General features: G+C 40.6%; 1 pseudogene; it reads left to right on the plus strand.

The window, feature by feature from the left end:
- LOC147420554 (DNA mismatch repair protein MSH4-like) overlaps positions 1 to 15,486 on the plus strand; it is a 35,747-nt pseudogene extending 20,261 nt beyond the window's left edge.
- The last annotated feature ends 3,056 nt before the right edge of the window (positions 15,487 to 18,542 follow it).

An 18,542-nucleotide genomic window follows, 5' to 3' on the forward strand; every position in this document is an offset into this window, starting at 1 on the left:
TTGAGAAGGGAAGAAAAGCTCCGTTCTTTGAGGGAAGATGCAGTATTTTCATAGATAACCTGGAGTGTGGTCTATAGGTCAGAGAGATGGTTGCTAATGAGATCCTCGAGATGGTGTGACCTGCATGCCTCATTCACCCAGGCCTTGGAATTGAATTTCTCATCTGCAGAAGAACTCAAATCCACCATCCTCATCATCTTGCTTACATTCATTTATTTTGGATCTACAAGCCCTGCTCTCTTGTTAGCAAAGTCGCTATCATCCAAGCATAATTCCCTACGATCTAGACTACCGTGCATCAGGGATCCCTCACTCTCTCTCCCCCTCTTGCATGGTGACGAGTGGAAACCCAGGCAACATTCTCTCAGAAGTAATTTCAAGTGCTCACAGTAGTGCTATTGGTACCGCTCTCAAGTCCATATAGAGCTGCCATTTTCTTAGCAAGCCAAGGCAAATGTCAGCTTAGCAAGACTAGGCAGCCCTCACAAGTATAATAGAAGCCACATATTGCACTATGGAAATCAACGCAGAATCAGCCAAGCCAGCGGCTGCAACCTAAGTGCACTTAGCGGACATTTTCACATGCATGCAAGGAGCTGCATAAAATCGGCCTTGACTTTTTGTTAGGTAGTGTCAACAAATCTGCCTATTTGGGGCCAAATCCTCAGGTATCTTGACGATCAAAGAGACTAGAAGGGCAATAGAATCAAAAAGAGCAGATCAGCACTGGAACCCCTCCCTGGACGACTGCTTACAGAGGCGGACATTGATGAAGCTCGACAGCACGTGCTACACTACTTTCTCAAACGACGTCAGAGCATCAACGATACTGCCGATGATTTTTTTTATTTTTACTTTGCGTCTTCTTAATTTGTACACAGACATTGTATTAGATCCATACAGATTGTATGAGTGAGGTCCCATAGGCCTATGGAAGATGATTAATATATCATTTCATTTCATTTCTCTCTCTCTTCCTCCTCATCAACATGCAACCAATGTATACCACTCACACTCTTGATTCTCTCTCTCTCTCTCTCTCTCTCTCTCTCTCTCTCTCTATTAGTCACCCGATGGCACCTACCGTCGCCGCAGAATTTACTGGTCCTACAGGGTTGTAGTCTTCAACCTGTCGTGTTTGTTGTATCCATTCAAAGAAGTCGTTCCTATAAAAAAATTTCACGAGAAATTCTCTTTGAGAGAGCAGTGGTGGAAATCAGACTTTGGATCAGGGTAATCATAGCAATGTTTGTTGATCGAGTTAGGGCTTGCTAAAAACAATTTTCCTAACTGAAGAAACTAAGGGCACACCTAAAGCTCTTTTGTTTTTTTAGGTGAAAATTCAAAGATTTTCAGGTATTCACACTAAAATTTGTAAAACTTTGTCGATTTACTTGAAGGAAAGCATGGAATCTAGCCGGTGTTTTGCTATTTTAGCTAGTTTCAATAATACTGGTGAAATTTTACTAGCTTCTAATTTTCTTGCAACAACAATCAATGGTTTAAAAACTTACTCACATATACAGTCCACCTCACCGACATATGACACCCATCTGTACGACTTGAACTTTATGGCATCTGTACTGTGGTTTGTTCTATCTTGCATTACTCAAATGATAACTTTTGCTGTTGCCCTTTATTTTCAAGAACTTGTTTAAGCATTTTACGATTTGGATACTAGTCACTTCTTCAAACCGCCTCCAAGTACGTAATTTTACGTTTTCATGAAACTCACTAATCACACCATAAATTCCCTTCTTTTATTTTTACAATATTACTTTTCACATTAAGGTCATATTCCACTAACACTACTCTAAAAGATTCTCAGCTAGCATTCTTTCTGTACCGATCCACTATCTAGCCTAATCTTTTACTCAATACTTCATTTGTTTCAGATTCGCCGATCTAGGCAGTGTGTAGCTACTCATCTTGGTGTAGATCCGCCGATTAAAGCAGCACATTAATAAACTTCAGATTTATGATTTTTAAACAATATCCAATGTAGATCCGCCAATTTAGGCAGCATTAGTGCAGATTCGCCAATTTAGGCAGCACGCTTTATTGGTGTAAACTCGCCGGATGAGGCAACACCGATCACAAAATCATGCTTCAGTGGCTAGCCACCACTGTAACTGGTATGATTTTGTTACCTGGGTATAGAAAATGAAAGATATTTTGGATTTGGATGATATTTGGAATTGGAATTGAAGTTGGATTCTCTATATGATGATTTTTTGTCGCAACAATATTTATGGAATTGCAATTAGCATTGATGAAAATTGACATATTTAATGATGAGTGTGACCAATGATGTCCTATTTCATCAGGGTATGACATATACTGCTTATTCTAGTGGTATGGGACACTAGAATAGGTAGTATGTGGATGATGGCAAGCATAAGCAATGTTGTTTAGTTTCATTCATTTTACTATATGCTATTTTTTGACACAAATTTCTAATCATTTTTTTACAAGTATCGTTTGCAGATTTCTTATATTTGCAACTGAGGACAGTTGCTTTCCAACGGAGAGGTATGTTATGGAATTGATATTTTATTATTTATTACAGTTGACAGGTGGAAAAGACTTGACCGAGCTAAGCTATTGCAAAAGGATATTATATTTTATGTATATTTGATTATTCAAGTGCTCTTTATAAGCCTTTGGCCATTTATGACCGGCCGGCCAGTTTGTACTCAATTTGACCATTCAAGAAATCTATAAATCAAATACGTGCAAGAGGGAAATGGTCACTCTTGCACGGGGGGAGATTGCACCCAGTGCCTGTGTCTATTCTTCTCCCTCCTCTCTCTCTCTCTCTCTTGCCGTGCCGGTGTGGCACTCCGCTCTAGGAGGCGCATCTGCATGTGCCCTATTGCTCTCTCTCGCACTCTGTCTCTTTCTATTCGTGTATCTCAGGATTATGCATCTATGTGGTTGCTAGGTATGTCAATTAGTCTGTTTTATGGTTTGTAGTATGCTATTTCGGGTATTTTGCAGGGAGCTCCACGCCTCGGTTGTAGCAGTGATGCGACATCCCTGCAAAATATGTAAAAATACCACGCTACAGGCAATAAAACAATAGATTTTCATACATGACGTATCCGCGAGCACATAATGGACTATATACGTGAACAAAGAGAGATAGAGAGCAGGAGAGAGAGAGAAAGGAAGCCTGTAGGCGCACCTCCTAGAGCGGAGTGCTACATTGGTACGATGAGAGAGAAGAGGGAAGAGGAGAGAAGAACAACGCAAACACTGAGTGCAATCTCCCCCCGTGCAAGAGTGACCATTTCCCTCTTGCACTTATTTGTTTAATAGATTTCTTGAATGGTCAAATTGGTTACAAACTAGCCGGCCGGTCATAAATTGCCAAAGCTCATAAAAGAGCACTTGAATAATAAAATTTACATGATATACAAATCCATTCGCATAGGCCAAGCTGGGTCTAGTCTTTTCCACCTGCCAGCTGCAATAAATAATAAAATGTCAATTCTATAACATACCTCTCCGTTGGAAAGCAACTATCCTCAGTTGCAAAGATAAGAAATTTGCAAACAATACTTGTAAGAAACAGTGATTAGAAATCGGTGTCAAAAAATACCATAAAGTAAAAATAATGAAACTAAACAACATTTCTTATGCCTGTCGTCATCCACATACTACCTATTTTAGTGTCCCATACCACTAGAATAAGCAGTATATGTCATATCCTGATGAATCAAGATATCATTGGTCACACTCATCATTCGATAATCAACTCTTATCAATCTCAAGTTTACTTTCGTAAATACTGTCGTGACAGAAAATCATCATATACCAATTTCATATCCAATTCCAAATCCAAATCCAAATATTCTTCATTTTGTATACCTGGGTAACAAAATCATACCAGTTATAGTGGTGGCCAGCCACTGTAGCATGATTTTGTGATCGGTGTTGCCTAAACCGGCGAATCTACACCCGACGTGCTGCCTAAACCGACGAATCTGTAGTAATGCTGCCTAAATCGGCGAATCTGCATTTGGTATTGTGTAAAAATCATGAATCTGTAATTTATCAATGTGCTGCCTAAATCGGCGAATCTACACCAAGATAAGCATTAACACACTGCCTAAATCGGCGAATCTATGTACCTGTGACCAATGGACTAGACATGGCATAAAAAGTGAAAAATAAATGACCTATCTGATATGAAATTGGAATAGATTCGAATGTGGAAGCATGTACCAAATGTTAGCGATCATTGCACATCAACTGAGCTCATGTGAGTAGTGGTATGACAAGTCATCTCAGTAAGAGTCCAATCAAAGAAAGTAGAACCCATGACATTAGAAACAATGGATTTTGCAACATAATGTAAACAAGTAAGGGAGCATCTGGAAAAAAAAATAAAAATTTATTGCCTCCTGCAAAGGTGCTTGGGTATCTATAGGGGTGTGACAATATCTGCAAAAAGACTCACTTAAAAGAAATCAGATATAATAATAAATATTAATTTATTAAATCACTATGAAATTAGAGGATTTCAACGTAAGGAGATGTGGTGAAGGGTGGGGGAATTTGGGAGGGCGAAGATCAGAGAAGAGACGGGATAAGTACTTATTGTGAATTAGATAATGTTACTTTGTAGGTCTAAAGATACATAGAGAGATTTTACTTATTAGAGAGAATTGTAATGATGTCTCATGAGGGATATTATCAAAATGCATTAAGAAATGTCATACCTGGAGCTGAGAACATTCTATTTAGATTTATCTGTAAAACTTTTCTAAAAAACAAAGCACTAAAAACGACTGTGTTGAATTCAACAACAATCTAATCGTACGCTAAATTTACGTGGCCAAAAGGCAGAATATCTTGAGGCTGTTGATTTTAAAACTGATAATACATGAGCGAATCTGTACGAAATGGGAACAATCATAGTGATAGACATATAGCGGACATGACATGGTAACAGTGAGAAGTTGACATCATGAATGTGTGATATATTTTGCTTACCATTGACATTAAAAGTGGAAATATAATGCACAAAGAGTTTGTATAATTAAATTTAGGTAGATTCATTTGAAAAGAATGCTAAATGAACATAGAACACAATTATGAACATTTTAATACCAATAGGAAGAACTTATCGAATGTATGAGTATAAGTTGTAGGGCAACTTGTGCTCAGACAGTTTTGAAGCACTTAATCTGGTTGAAAGTTTCATCGAAAAACTGCTTTAAACTCAATGACCATGTTCAACTAGAATGAACAAAGTTGCTCCGTATAAGCTGCAATTCTAATGGTGGGTAGTGTATGACACTAGTGCCCAAATTATATATGAACCATGCCTTTCGTGTTGTTCAGGTACCAGGAAGATATGCATTCTCTATCTTTATTTTTTGTATACATTTTTTTTAATGCAGTTAGTGGATTACTATACGTTGCATAATTGTCAAAAAGAAAAAAACATGATTGACGTCAATTATCAAAACAATGGATCTTAGTAAAAATCATCACCGTCAATGCCCAAGGATACCCAAGAAAGAGCGTAATCGTTCAATCTTGACTAGTACAAGTGGAAAAACCGACAATATAATGAATACGACTGTAATACGGAAGCATGATTCTAGTAAACTTTATAATTACCTCAAGGTAGCGAAATATCATTTTTCATCAAATTATTATGAGGAGAAGCAATTTGAATAACATTATTTGAATCATGATATCTTATGCAGAAGAATCTATGTAATTGCATAGTGAATTAATTTGGGGCTTTAGTTTGCTATATTAGGCGTAAATCTGTGAGAGTGCGAAGAGAGTAGGAGTGCATCAAGTCCCAAGATTGTGAAGACCTAGTTAATGCCCATTGAGAAAGAGAAGTAGAAGAAGAATTCAAGGCAAACTATTGTGGGAATAAACCCAGGAAATGTAGCGTCCCACGGAAATATAGTGTCCGATGACAAGCACTCGCAAGCAGCCACCTTGACCTTCAGGAAAGATGGTGCGGGCATTGGTTATATTCAGGAGAGCTGAGCTCACTCTTGCCAATATAAGGTTGCAAAACGAGTGAAACACAGACACTCTCTCGAAAGAAAAGAAAAGAAAAGAAAAAAAAAACCCTGCTTTTAATTGCAATTAGAGTAGATGATGTGCTTTTGCTGCACTACCTCAACTGCTTTTTTTTGTTTTGTGCTGCCATGGATACTGCAGTTGTAAACTCGCCTGTAGTTGACAAGGTTATGACCCTATGGTTACTGCATTGACCAAAGCAACGACAACATCATTCTCGAGCTCCAAACCCCTATAGCCTACCGGGCTGCACTCGCAACAGCCAAGGGACTGCACGGTTGACCATGTCATGGAGGTCAGGGCCTTGTCGCCACCTTAATAAAATAGAGTTAGCATCAACGGAAATAGAGGTAGCATCAATGGTGGACGACCACTGAAACTACTCACTAACAGCTACTAGTAGTGCTTGACGCTGTGAGAGCTTCCATTGCTACCCATTTCCCTGCAGTCCCATTATGACCCCATTGCAATCTCTTTATGGCAGCGGGTGCCACCACCCCAACTCCATACGCTCTGCAGATTGGCGACAGTGACCTCGGTCATGTGAACCCTGGTGAGCTCGCCGCCTCTTCTTCCCGCTGGCATTCCTCCGCAGTGGTTCCTCTGGCTTGGCTTCCTGTCGAAGCATTAGGCAGACCTTCCTTCATCAGCATGCGTGTAGCTCGAGAAATGCATATGCTTGCACCCGGCAACTTGGCCTTGTCACCCCTCATGTTGTCTTTGAGTCTATGTATGATGAAGTCTGGCTTGACCCAAATGCAAGATCTTGAAGCACACTGGCAAAGCCTTGATTCCCTACTTCTGGACTTCAAGTCCTCAGAGCCATTTGAAAGTGTGCATGGTGGCTGGGTCTAGGAATGAAGTGAGAATGAGAGAGAGAAACTCCGACTGCCGGTATTGTGTGGACCTATACTTGGCGACGGTTGAGTGAGAGGGTGGAAAAGAGGGAGAGAAAGCTGCAAGTAGATGCATGCAAAAAGGGACTGTGTGGAGGGTGGGTTGCGCATGCAAAAGGAAAGTGAAGAGCAGTGGTTGGTCTGGCGGTTGTGTGGTGTATGGATGGCAAAGTATGGCGGGTTGGTGGTTGGAAGTCTGCATTGCGGTTTTTACTGCTAACTACTCGTGGAACCTCAGTATCCCGCCACTCAATATCCCGTTTGCAACTGGGGAGAGGAAGAGCTATCGATAGCGATCTCAAGACTGTGAGAGATTGCATGTTTTGGAGAGAGAGAGAGAGAGAGAGAGAGAGAGAGAGAGAGAGAGAGAGAGAGAGAGAGAGAGAGAGAGAGCGGACGGCGTGCACTAGAGAGGGAAATTTTATTTGGTTTTCTAGGTCTCTTCTTTGGGGTTGCAGATCTGCTACTTGCCTTAGCTGCTAATCCTGGTCCCTTGCCTGCCTTCCTTGCAGTTTCTTTTGTCCTAGCCATTTCACTGTATAAAAATAGAGGAGTCTCTCTCTCTCTCTCTCTCTCTCTCTCTCTCCTTCCTTTCTATAGCTTAGCATATTTAAAGAGAGAGAGTGAGAGACTCCCATTACTAACGACGCGCGTGGAGCATGTTTTGACCCCAAAAAACACCTCCACGCGCCGTTAGTATAAGGGTACAGAAAGACTCTCTCTCGCTCTCCTTTCTTCCTCTCTCTATAACACACGCACATACACAGACAAACACACACACTCGTGGATACACTCCATCTCTCTCACTCGTGGATGCACAGTACTAAAGGAGCGCAAAGAGACATGCAAACCGGATGTGCCTCTCTACGCGCGCCTTTAGTATATATATATATATATATATATATATATATATATATATATATATATATATATATATATATATATATATATATATATATATATATAGAGAGAGAGAGAGAGAGAGAGAGAGAGAGAGAGAGAGAGAGAGAGAGAGAGAGAGCTCTGTGTGTGTGTGTATGTTATATTTGTGTCTCTGTGTGTTTGTGTGTATGTTATATTTGTCTGTGTGTGTGTGTGCGTGTCTGTATGTATGTGTGTGTGTGTATGTTATATTTGTGTGTGTGTGTGTGTGTGTGTGTCTGTGTGTGTGTTGTATTTGTGAGTGTATGTGTGTGTGTTTGTGAGTGTATGCGTGTGTTGTTTGTTAAGACAAAGCTAGATATGGAATATACTCTGACAGAAACAGAGAGAGAGATAGAGGGAAAGGTAGAGGGACATTTCAGAAGCAGAGGGAGAGAGAGAAAGAGAGAGGTAGAGGGCCAAACCTTCTAAGGACGCAGACCTGCGTTATGTCGAAGATGGGTTGGCTCTCTGTCGGAGATGCAGATGACGGCTCTCTCTCTCTCTCTCTCTCTCTCTCTCTTTGACGCGGTGTGGTTTTTCTCTCTCATGACCTTTATATGTGACGTACAAAAGTATACGGGCTCAATAATGACCGCACGTGCGACAGCATGCAATTATATTCTATTTTATATTAACACGTGGGGCGCCGCCGTGTGTATCCGTTATAACTGTGATTTTGAGAGAGAACCATAGAAAGAGAGAGAGAGAGAGAGAGAGAGAGAGAGAGAGAGAGAGAGAGAGAGAGAGAGAGAGAGAGAGAGTGAGAGAGAGAGAGAGAGCCTCATTACTGGCACACAGAGAGAGAGAGAGAGAGAGAGAGAGAGAGAGAGAGAGAGAGAGAGAGAGAGAGAGAGAGAGAGATTGAGAGAGAGATAGAGAGGGGGACTCATCACTGTCAGAGAGAGAGAGAGAGAGACAGAGAGAGATTGACAGACAAAAAGCAATGGAGGAGACACCTCCCATGGAGTTTCTGCAAACTCCAGCAACAAAAGGTGATCTCTCACTCTGTCTCTCTGTATTTCCAACAGTTGGTAGCAAATTGTGTGTGTGTGTGTAAACAAAGAAAAACCCATACTGTTGTTCAACACACACACACACACACACACCCTCTGTGTGTGTGTGTGTGTGTGTGTGTGTGTGTGTGTGTGTGTGTGTGTGTGTGTGTGTCCCCGTGTACTAACGGCATGCAGAGCCAACCAAACACTGGCTGCAGCTCTCTCCGCACGCCTATAGTAAATTTACGACTCTCTCTCTCTCTCTCTCTCTCTCTCTCTCTCAATTGTACTTAAGGCGCGCGTAGAGAGTTGTAAAAAGTATGTTTTTGTCTATGCGCGCCTTTAGTACAAAGACACACACACACACACACACACACACACACACACACACACACACACACACACACACACACACACACACACACAGAGAGAGAGAGAGAGAGAGAGAGAGAGAGAGAGAGAGAGAGAGAGAGAGAGAGAGAGAGAGAGACTTGTCATGTTTCCTGATGAATAGGATTAAGGTCCAGTAGGCAGAAGAGGCTGAAACCAGACCTAGAGCTGGTGCCAGGATTTCAGCCTTTGCAGGCTCAGTTGCTTAATGTTTCTGCCAAAAGAACTGTTGACTTTTGTCAGGACATATCTGAAGAAGAGTCAATTGGTGAAGATCAATCAGAGAGGTCACCAGGCCAAGAGGATCCCTCACCCTACAAGGGTCCCTCACCCTCTACAGTACTTGTCAAGAAAAATACAAGAAAGAGGAATATAGACTTCTCAGATGATGCAGATGTGCCAGAAAGCAGTCCCTATGCAACTAAAGGTAAAGCCAAAGAGGATGTGTCTTCTCTGGAAGACCCAACTGCAACTGATGAGAGGCTGTTCGATTTTGTAGCATCTTGTGGTGCTGGGGACAAATTTGATCTAGTTCATTCTATGTTTAACCCAAAGTTTGACATTGAAGACCTGTTAGCTCAGCACAGTGAATTCTTGCAGTCCTACAGAGATAAATTTGAAGTGATGGTGCAGGTAGGGAGGGTTGTTCTGCCCACTATGACTGTTGTGCATTTAAATGACTGTGGTGGAAAGGGACAGGGACTGAAGAAGTATAGGGAATTACCACCTGCTTGCCGACATTCAGCCTGCCCTTTGCACCAAAAAGAGTGCAAACTTATTCAGGAATCCTTTGGCTTTACGATTTACCTGAACAGCCTGTTTGGATTCCTCATGCAGAATCCTGATGAGGTGTTAGAGGAGCAGGATGCAGCATCAGATGAAGAATGCGAGGAGACAACACATATACAAGAAGTCGAGGAGGTTGAAGATAGAGTCGACCTTGAGGTTGAGGCAATTGAAGTACAAAGAAGTAAGATGCTCTCTGTGAAAACCACATAAATCAAACTACCTTTGGATGTCAGTAACTTCACTGATAAGCATGCTCAGATGATGTTGCCTGCTGTGCCTGACTTCAGGATTGGAGACAGGACCTATATCTTTTTACATGATGTGCAAAGCATCGTTTATTTAAGGGAGGACTTCTCCCTGGCTATCATTTCCAGAGTCCAAGAGGAGAGGAGTGGATTTGTTTCAGAGGATAGTAGTGATGATGAGGCAATGGAAACATCCAACAATCCAATGGAATGCCTCCGAAGATGCTTTGAGAAAGCTGAAAAATACAAGGAGACACTACTTGATGAAGCCACCTTCCAAGCAATAAGACAAAGCCTAAGACCATCAACAAGTAACAAAGAAGTGGAGGATTGGTTTAACCATTCAGGTGAGGGGTCAACTACATCTGTAGACCTGTGGCAGGAAAACCTCTTTCTGCAAGTGGTCGGCGCGTATTACTACACTTACACAGCAATGGCACTAGCTCTTGGTAGACAAAACCCAGATGAACTTTTAGAGTATGGCAAACATCTCATGATTCGTTACAAGGGTGATGTGCCAAAAAACAAAATTGAACCTTCAAAATCTTGATACACTTCAAGTAGCAATTGTATAAGATCATGTATTACATAAATTTTGTACAATGTCATCCACTCAGAGTATCTTTCTCCACTTGTGGTTCACATACACCATTGTCTCTCTCCACCTTCGTTGACTTTCACGAGCACCGGAGTTGTTGTATGCCATTGATCTTTTAACTTTTTGTTGTTGTAAATGTCTGATGGCTTGTGCTGTTGCTGAAGAGGCCAAGACTTCTTTTGCCTGCATTCGATGAATGATTCTATGATAGAACCATTCAAATAGTTCTCTCAAACTGTTAGCCTTGATTCGAGAGCCACCATGTCGTGTGTGCCTGAAATAAGCATTTCTCGCCATGTAATGAGACTTTTCCATCCCTTGGGTATTCCATATTGCCGGGTTCCCATACTTTTGTATAAAATATGGTAAATGATTGAAGATGATGTGCTGGATATGAAAACAGATTAGTTAGAATGTTTTACACTCACATAGTTGCACATAAAATAGAATCAAATACACGATAATACCATGTAGTGAGTAATTTGGGTGTCTGTCCATGCTGTCTTGAATGATTTTTTGAGAAGGTTGAGATTCTCCTTGAACTTGTTCATATCACCTTGTGACCAGTCATCTTTGTCGCACATCAAAAATAGAATGTCTATTGATCGCCAAACCTCAACCTTCGCGTTAGTAGTTGGTTCTTGGTCTTTGACTGCAATATGTAGCTTTTTCCAGCTCTGATACTCTACCTTGCTAACATAAGATGTGTTATATATTTTTCCATGTTTTGTTAGCTTCGGATCTCTTGTACCTTGGGGTTTAGATAAAAACCTCCGTGCCTTCACCCCACCGATGGATGGTTTGCATGGGACATCCTTCTCAACAGTTGATCTCTTTTCATCTCGCCGGATTTTCACATTGCCACCATGAAGCCCCATATCCGACAGTACCAATTCTAAGCACTGCAGGGCTACTTGTCACCCTGCTGAGTTCTTAATCTTCCAAGCAAACCCGATATATAAGTAGACCAATTTCTCCTCAATTCTACAAAGGGCATGCATTGTACGGATGTGGACATTCACAAGTGGTATTTTCAAAACCGGTCGAAAAGCAGGGTCCTCAATGTGACGTGTTGGAGCTTTTCTCCACCACTTTGGGTCCATGACCTTTGCAGGCTCCATGCAGAACAAACACGACGACTTTGCCATTGCACCCATTCCACAATTATACATGCATTTTAATGTTTTGAGGTCACCTGCGATATGCCACTGAAATTGAAAGTCTCCCCTTCCATCTAGACGTAGTACCTCTCCCTGGTTAGTCTGTCTATCAATCACCTCCGGAATATTAGTTCGATGGAACACCCAATATAGAATCTCATGATCTTCTTTCTTTACCTGCAACACAAAATAAATGAGACTTAAGTAGATGTGAACATTTGAGCTTATCTGAGAATCTCGCTTACCTCAAACGCACCAAGCCATCATATGTTAGATTCTGATTGAACACTAAAGTACAAAGGATCATTACTGGGACACTTTGAGAGGGCTCTATTCATTAAAGTAATCGTAACACGCTCTAGCTTTTTCTCTTTAACAAGCTCACACTCATCCAGTTTTAACACAAAATGTAATACCCCTCGTGACTCTTCAAATGTGATGTAAAACTCCACCATTCTCTTCTGTAACATCTGCAGGTCCACAAAAATATTATTGAACTCATCATATGCCATGTTTGCTCCATGGCCACTGTAAGTTGCTTTAATATGAAAGGGCTGTCCAAGATAGTCTCCCTGTGCCTCGTTAAGCTGAAGCCTCTCTTTCCAAACACTTGAGGCTGATGGTAAAAGTTTGGATTTTATACCCTTAATCTTAACAAAGACGGATGAGACAGATTGTTGTATAGCCGAATATCCTCTTTTGCTTACACCAAGTGAATCAAGCGTGCCTTGTATCTCTTTTGCAGGCACTGAGTTCTCTGGAATAAAGCGGTCCACTACATTTCGTTGTAGGACCTTAAACTTCTTGTCATGTACTATATCTGTTGCCAGGATTCTACTTATGAGTGGCTTCAATCTCTTTCCTATATTGGCTTTGGGGTCAATGTTTTCCTTGTCAGGATAAATTGAATCTCTACATGAAGACAATGCATAAGTAAATAACAGAAAATTTGCTTCACTAACACTATTTAGGCACATGAAAACAATCCATAACAAGAAAAAACAAAAAGATTACTTAACTAAGACAATGTAGCCAACCAAGAAGCATCACCTTAATGCGCTCGGATTCTTTTCTTGAGACCTCCGGATGCAACCTGCAATGTTTCAAGATTGCGCAATTTCTTCTTTCGGATACGACCACCCAAGATGGTGTCCTTCATTTGACAACTTCGTACCTTTCCTTTCAGTTCTTGTACCTCTGTTTTGTGTTGCAAAATGGTAACCTGATCTGTAGAATGTAAATGTGAAAGGCGAACAATCTCACATTGTTGAGCTTGGAGAATGCCCTTATAAGTTTCAGCTTCTCTTGTAAGAGATTTACAATAACCCAGAAGGCCCTTTTCTCCATCACCAGCAAAGGTCAATAAGCTTGTAGGATTGACAAACGGGGGAGACACATCAGTCATTGGATTCTTAGGATAGAGAGAGCCTCTCGTCCAGATATCTATGTGTTTAGCTCCCTGAGCTCTGAGCGTGTCTATGGAAGCGGGAGGTATATGTGTGTTTGTTTTACTACGCTTAATCAATGGTTGGTACTCATTGTCCAAATCAATGTGAAGGTGATATTTGGCTCGTTTCTGGGTAACATTTGTGCCATTTGAGGAGTGCGCCATTAGCCAAATGTGCAGGTTTAATGGAAAGTGAATAGCGGTTGCGCCTTTGTCCCTCCATGTTAGCCTCATTCCCTCCATGTGGACGAGGTTCATTCAATGCAGCTGAAAAGAAGATTATCCCTCAATCATTACGGACGAATGTTCAGAAGAGTAAAGAATCTACTTAAAGTACACTTTTTGAACTTTTACCATGAAAGACCCACCTCTATTATTCGCCATATTTTCTAGAGAGAGAGTGCGAAAAATACATTTTCTTAGAAGGCCCTCCAAATGACCTCCGAAATTTCCTAATGGCGCACCTCCTAGAGTGGAGTGCTACACCAACATGACGAGAGAGAAGAGAGGAGAGGAGAGAAGAATACACAAACACTGGGTGCAATCTCCCCCCGTGCAAGAGTGGGCATTTCCCTCTTGCACGTATTTATTTATAGATTTCTTGAATGCCCAAAAATGAGTACAAACTGGCCGTCCGGACATAATTGGCCAAAGCTCATAAAGAGCACTTGAATAATCAAATATACATAAAATGTAATATCCATTTGCACGATCCATTATCTGCTGATACTTTTGCCATCTGTCAGCTGCAATAGATAATAAAATATCAATTCTATAACATGAAAAACTCACATTGACCATTTAAGAAATCTATAAAACAAATACGTGCAAGAGGGAAATGGTCAATCTTGCACGGGGAGAGATTGCCTACACATGCTATTTTGCTCTGTCTTGCTCGCAGTCTCTCTCTGTTCGCATACGTCGCGGTTTATATGCTATGGGAATTGCAAGGTATGCAGGTTTGTCAGTTTATGCTAGATATTGTGTTATCTTGGGTATTTTGCAGGGCAGCCATGTTTCCGTTTGTAGCAACAAGTGCATGATTAATATTTGTGTGTCAAACTTTGCCTCGAGGGTAGTTTGTGACATTAAACTCACAGAAATGAACCGAATTGAGGGTAGTTTGTGACATTAAACTCACAAAAATGAACCGAATTGTCTTATAACCTTAGGATTCCTCTGTGTTTGCCCCTTAACATGTTGCAATGGTTCTTCTTAGTCTTGATTACGATAATGTCACTACAGGCCGATGTTTGGCCAAGGAACTAAGTATATAAGAATTTCAATCCTTTAAGCCCTTAATTTGGTTAACTGTCTATAGATCCTTCTAACTGTAGGTCAAGGCTTCTTCGAGCAAATCTCCTTCAGTCATTGAAGGATGCTGTGACTATAAATACTCGTCTCGATTGTCTAGTAAGGAGGACCCAAAATGGTTCTTATAATTGCGACCAAATGGCTTATGAATTATTTGAATAGTCTTCTTTTACTCTCACACTTTTTTTCGTCTTTGCACTCTTGGTGAGTTTGAAGGAGAAATTAACGAGTAATGAAAGTTGTTTTTTGGATTTTCAAAAGTACTCCTAAACCTCCCTAAGGACATTGCACTAATATCTTGATCAAGCCAGTAAAAGCTGATTTTTCCTATTAAAGTGCTTTTCCAATAGCTTAGGAGATGGTAAGTTGAAGGTCGTTATGCCACTCTATTTCACAATTGTACGAAAGAAATTTCATTGGGAAGCAAGTTTTTGGTATTTGTCTACAAGCTAACAAAGAACTTATGTTCATACAAAGACCAGGTCCTTTGTCACTTCTCTTTTCGACAAAAGAAAACTGTAGATAATGCAACAGATTCTTCTAGCACAAAAAGGAGTCATGCTCTTGTTGCTAGTATTATCCTGCTCAAAAAAGTAGTTGAAGTTATTCTGCTCTTTCCAAACATGTATTGTGGATTCATCTATGTTTTAAATGGAAATTTGACTTTTTGATTAACAATGCAAAGAGGGTGTGCCTGTTTAACAACAGTGGAACTAGTACTTATCTCCATCACATTGCATTGATTACAATTTTGGCTCATATTGGATTCTTTGTTCCTACTCACTTTGCATCTTTTCGGGGCGTGGACCATATATCTACGCGAATAGGCTCATGAGATAGCCACGAGTTTAACTCTAGCACTATTAAGGATTCTCAACAACTCACATAAAGCTTAGAATTCGATTGCTTATAATTATATCGGTATGTGCACCCAATTTTTGCGGGCATGTTTACATGATGAGATTTGGTTGTTTGCTTCCTTTTGCTTCAGTTCACACGCATGAGTTTGATGCATGTATGAATATACTATGCGTGTTGAATGTCTCATAAAAAAATCATTTTTACATACTTAGTATATGAATCACTTAAGCGTCTTACATTTGTTTATCAACAATTATTGTTGACTCGATTGGGCTTGCCAATATATCATCAAACATATGCTTTTTCTTTGTAATTTGTGCATATAGATGCAGGTACAAATAATTTGGTGTCCAATCAGCGACATTTATGATCTATCAAAGTTTAACATTAATAGCTTGCTGTACATGGATGCATTTCTTGTTTCCACAACAAAGAGGGCTCAATGATCATGCTGGGAGATGCCAGCTGCATGTAAGATGTCACAAACTAATGATGTGGCAGTCTTGGGCCAGCTGATGATGTGGTAGAACCGTATGAAATCCTCAGAATTTGCATTGACATGATTGGAACAATTCAAAAGTGCCCAGCTTTGATAATGGCAATTGATATTGCATCGATTTGATTTTTAGTACAAAGTGTGGCCTGTATTACGGGCCAGTAATAGTAATATCCTTTTTAGAGTTGACGACGTGCCTTGTTCGTTGTGCGTGAGCTGCGTGACTCTCTCTCTCTTTCTCTCTCTCTCTCTGCCTCTCTCTCTCTTAGTGTGCTCGGTAGTAGAGGATGAGATTCTACTTTGAGCCGGTAGTGCCACTCGTCCTGTGGATGCCTTGTTTCTTCTTAAGTGTGTTTTTTGAGCAAAGATAATTGTTGTTTAGTTATCTCAAACAAACATAGAGATCAAGAGAGGAGAAATCTATCCCGAGCAGCCTTGATCAAAGGTACAGGACAAAAGGAGAATATGTAGAACAATTATATGAGCCTAAATATAGAAACTAGCTATGTAAATTTTTAGTAATTTAATTTACTCATTATAATCCAAATATGAAGTGTGGGAAGCCTTAGTGTAGATTCTTAACTTGCCAGAGAGAGTCTAAATCCGGGGTCTAAATTTAGCAAGTTTTGGGACTAGCCTCATAAAACCTCCCAAGGGTTGTGCTAAAGTTTTGCACAGGAGATGAAGCTTCAAATACCAAAGGTAAGTTTAATTTTAGTAGAGTGCGTCTTAATTTAGTAAGTTCTAAATTAGCAAGTAGACTCTAGCTTCATAGAGCCTCCAAAAGATAGTGTAAAGGTCTTGCACGTGAGCTAGTAGAATTGAAGGTGAGACTATGGTTTTTTTAGGAAAAGCTAAAGTCTAACTTTAGATCAACCCTTCCTTAATTAGAAAGTTGACTCTATGTGTGTGTGTGTGTGTGTGTGTGTGCACGCGCGTGCACTTGTCAAGATAAATTAAAATGGAAGTGGGGACGAGTTGTGCAAGTTAGCAAGGAGGTGAGCAAGGAAATGTATTAGCATATGCACTTAGTTGCATTTTAAAGAGTTCACTTATGATTGGTCCATGTAGTCAACATTCCCTTTTGAAATTTTTGGCAAGTGGGGAGAGACTAGAAGACAGAGGCTTGTGGGAATTCTCTCTCTCTCTCTCTCTCTCTCTCTATCACTCACACACACACACACACACACACACACACACACACACACACACACACACACACACACACACACACACACACACACACACGGAGCTCAAAAGTGAGTTTCTATGTTCAAGCTCTGGCCATGGATGCAAATATCATCTACCACTCACACAGGAGATGCTCCAACAAATTCATCAAGAAAAACAAAGAATGAAGGAAAAACAAAGAGTACGAGAGGAAGCTCAAGCAGAAGCACAAGAATGCATAGCAAAAAGAAGACTTCTGCGACAACAACAACAAAGTGGAGCACCATTGCGAATCAATGCCATTCGACTGACGAAGTTGGATGAAGACACAGTGGAGGCAATAATTGCGGTCAAAGTGGGCAGCAATCAAGTTGAATCGACGGCATTGCTTGATTTGGGAGCTCAAGCAAATTTGATCTCTTACGGATTATACCAATAGCTCAAATTCACAGGTCAACTTCATCATACTCCTCAAGTGCTGGAAAGTAGCACATCACACTCGTTGAAAACATTGGGATGGACTATATTGCATGTACAGATACATCAATATATTTACCCACATAAATTCTATGTGGTGGAGGATGAAAGCACACCACGCCCAATGATGTTGGGGCAACCTTGGCAAAAAGAGTACAAAGTGCAGATAGATTGGAATGCAAAGACAGTCAAAATTCAGCATGCACATGAACAACAGGTGATAGCCTTTGCTCAGCAATACCAGAATAATCAGCTGCAAGCCATGCAATCACTGGAAAAAGAGCCAAAAGCAAAAATGCCACCAAAGAACAACATGATACCCGAGACCAACAATAAGGTAAAGGCCAACCATGCTAATTACAAACATACGAAGTCACCGGCCGCAATACAAAGATCTCGCTTACTAAAACAACAGAAGCAAGTATGGATGCGGAAGGATAGAAATGACATGGCAGACAAACAACAATGCAACAAAAGAATTCCAATGAAGCAGATGGTTCAACCAAAAACCAAGGGCATAAAACAGGTATGGATCCCCAAGAAAATTCTTAGCCATAACCCAAATGTCACTCGCATTTGGATACCAAAACAAAAGCAAAACGAACTCCCTTCAGTACAAGCAAAAACGAAAGGCAGACAACTGCATTTAAAAAAGGAAAACCGACTTATGTGGATGCCAATCAGCAACAAACTAGTGGCAAACAAGGAAGTGCCAAAATATCT

This window comes from Adiantum capillus-veneris, chromosome 28 (genome assembly GCF_014529385.1).
Source record: "Adiantum capillus-veneris isolate H3 chromosome 28, ASM1452938v2, whole genome shotgun sequence".
Classification (NCBI taxonomy): domain Eukaryota; kingdom Viridiplantae; phylum Streptophyta; class Polypodiopsida; order Polypodiales; family Pteridaceae; genus Adiantum; species Adiantum capillus-veneris.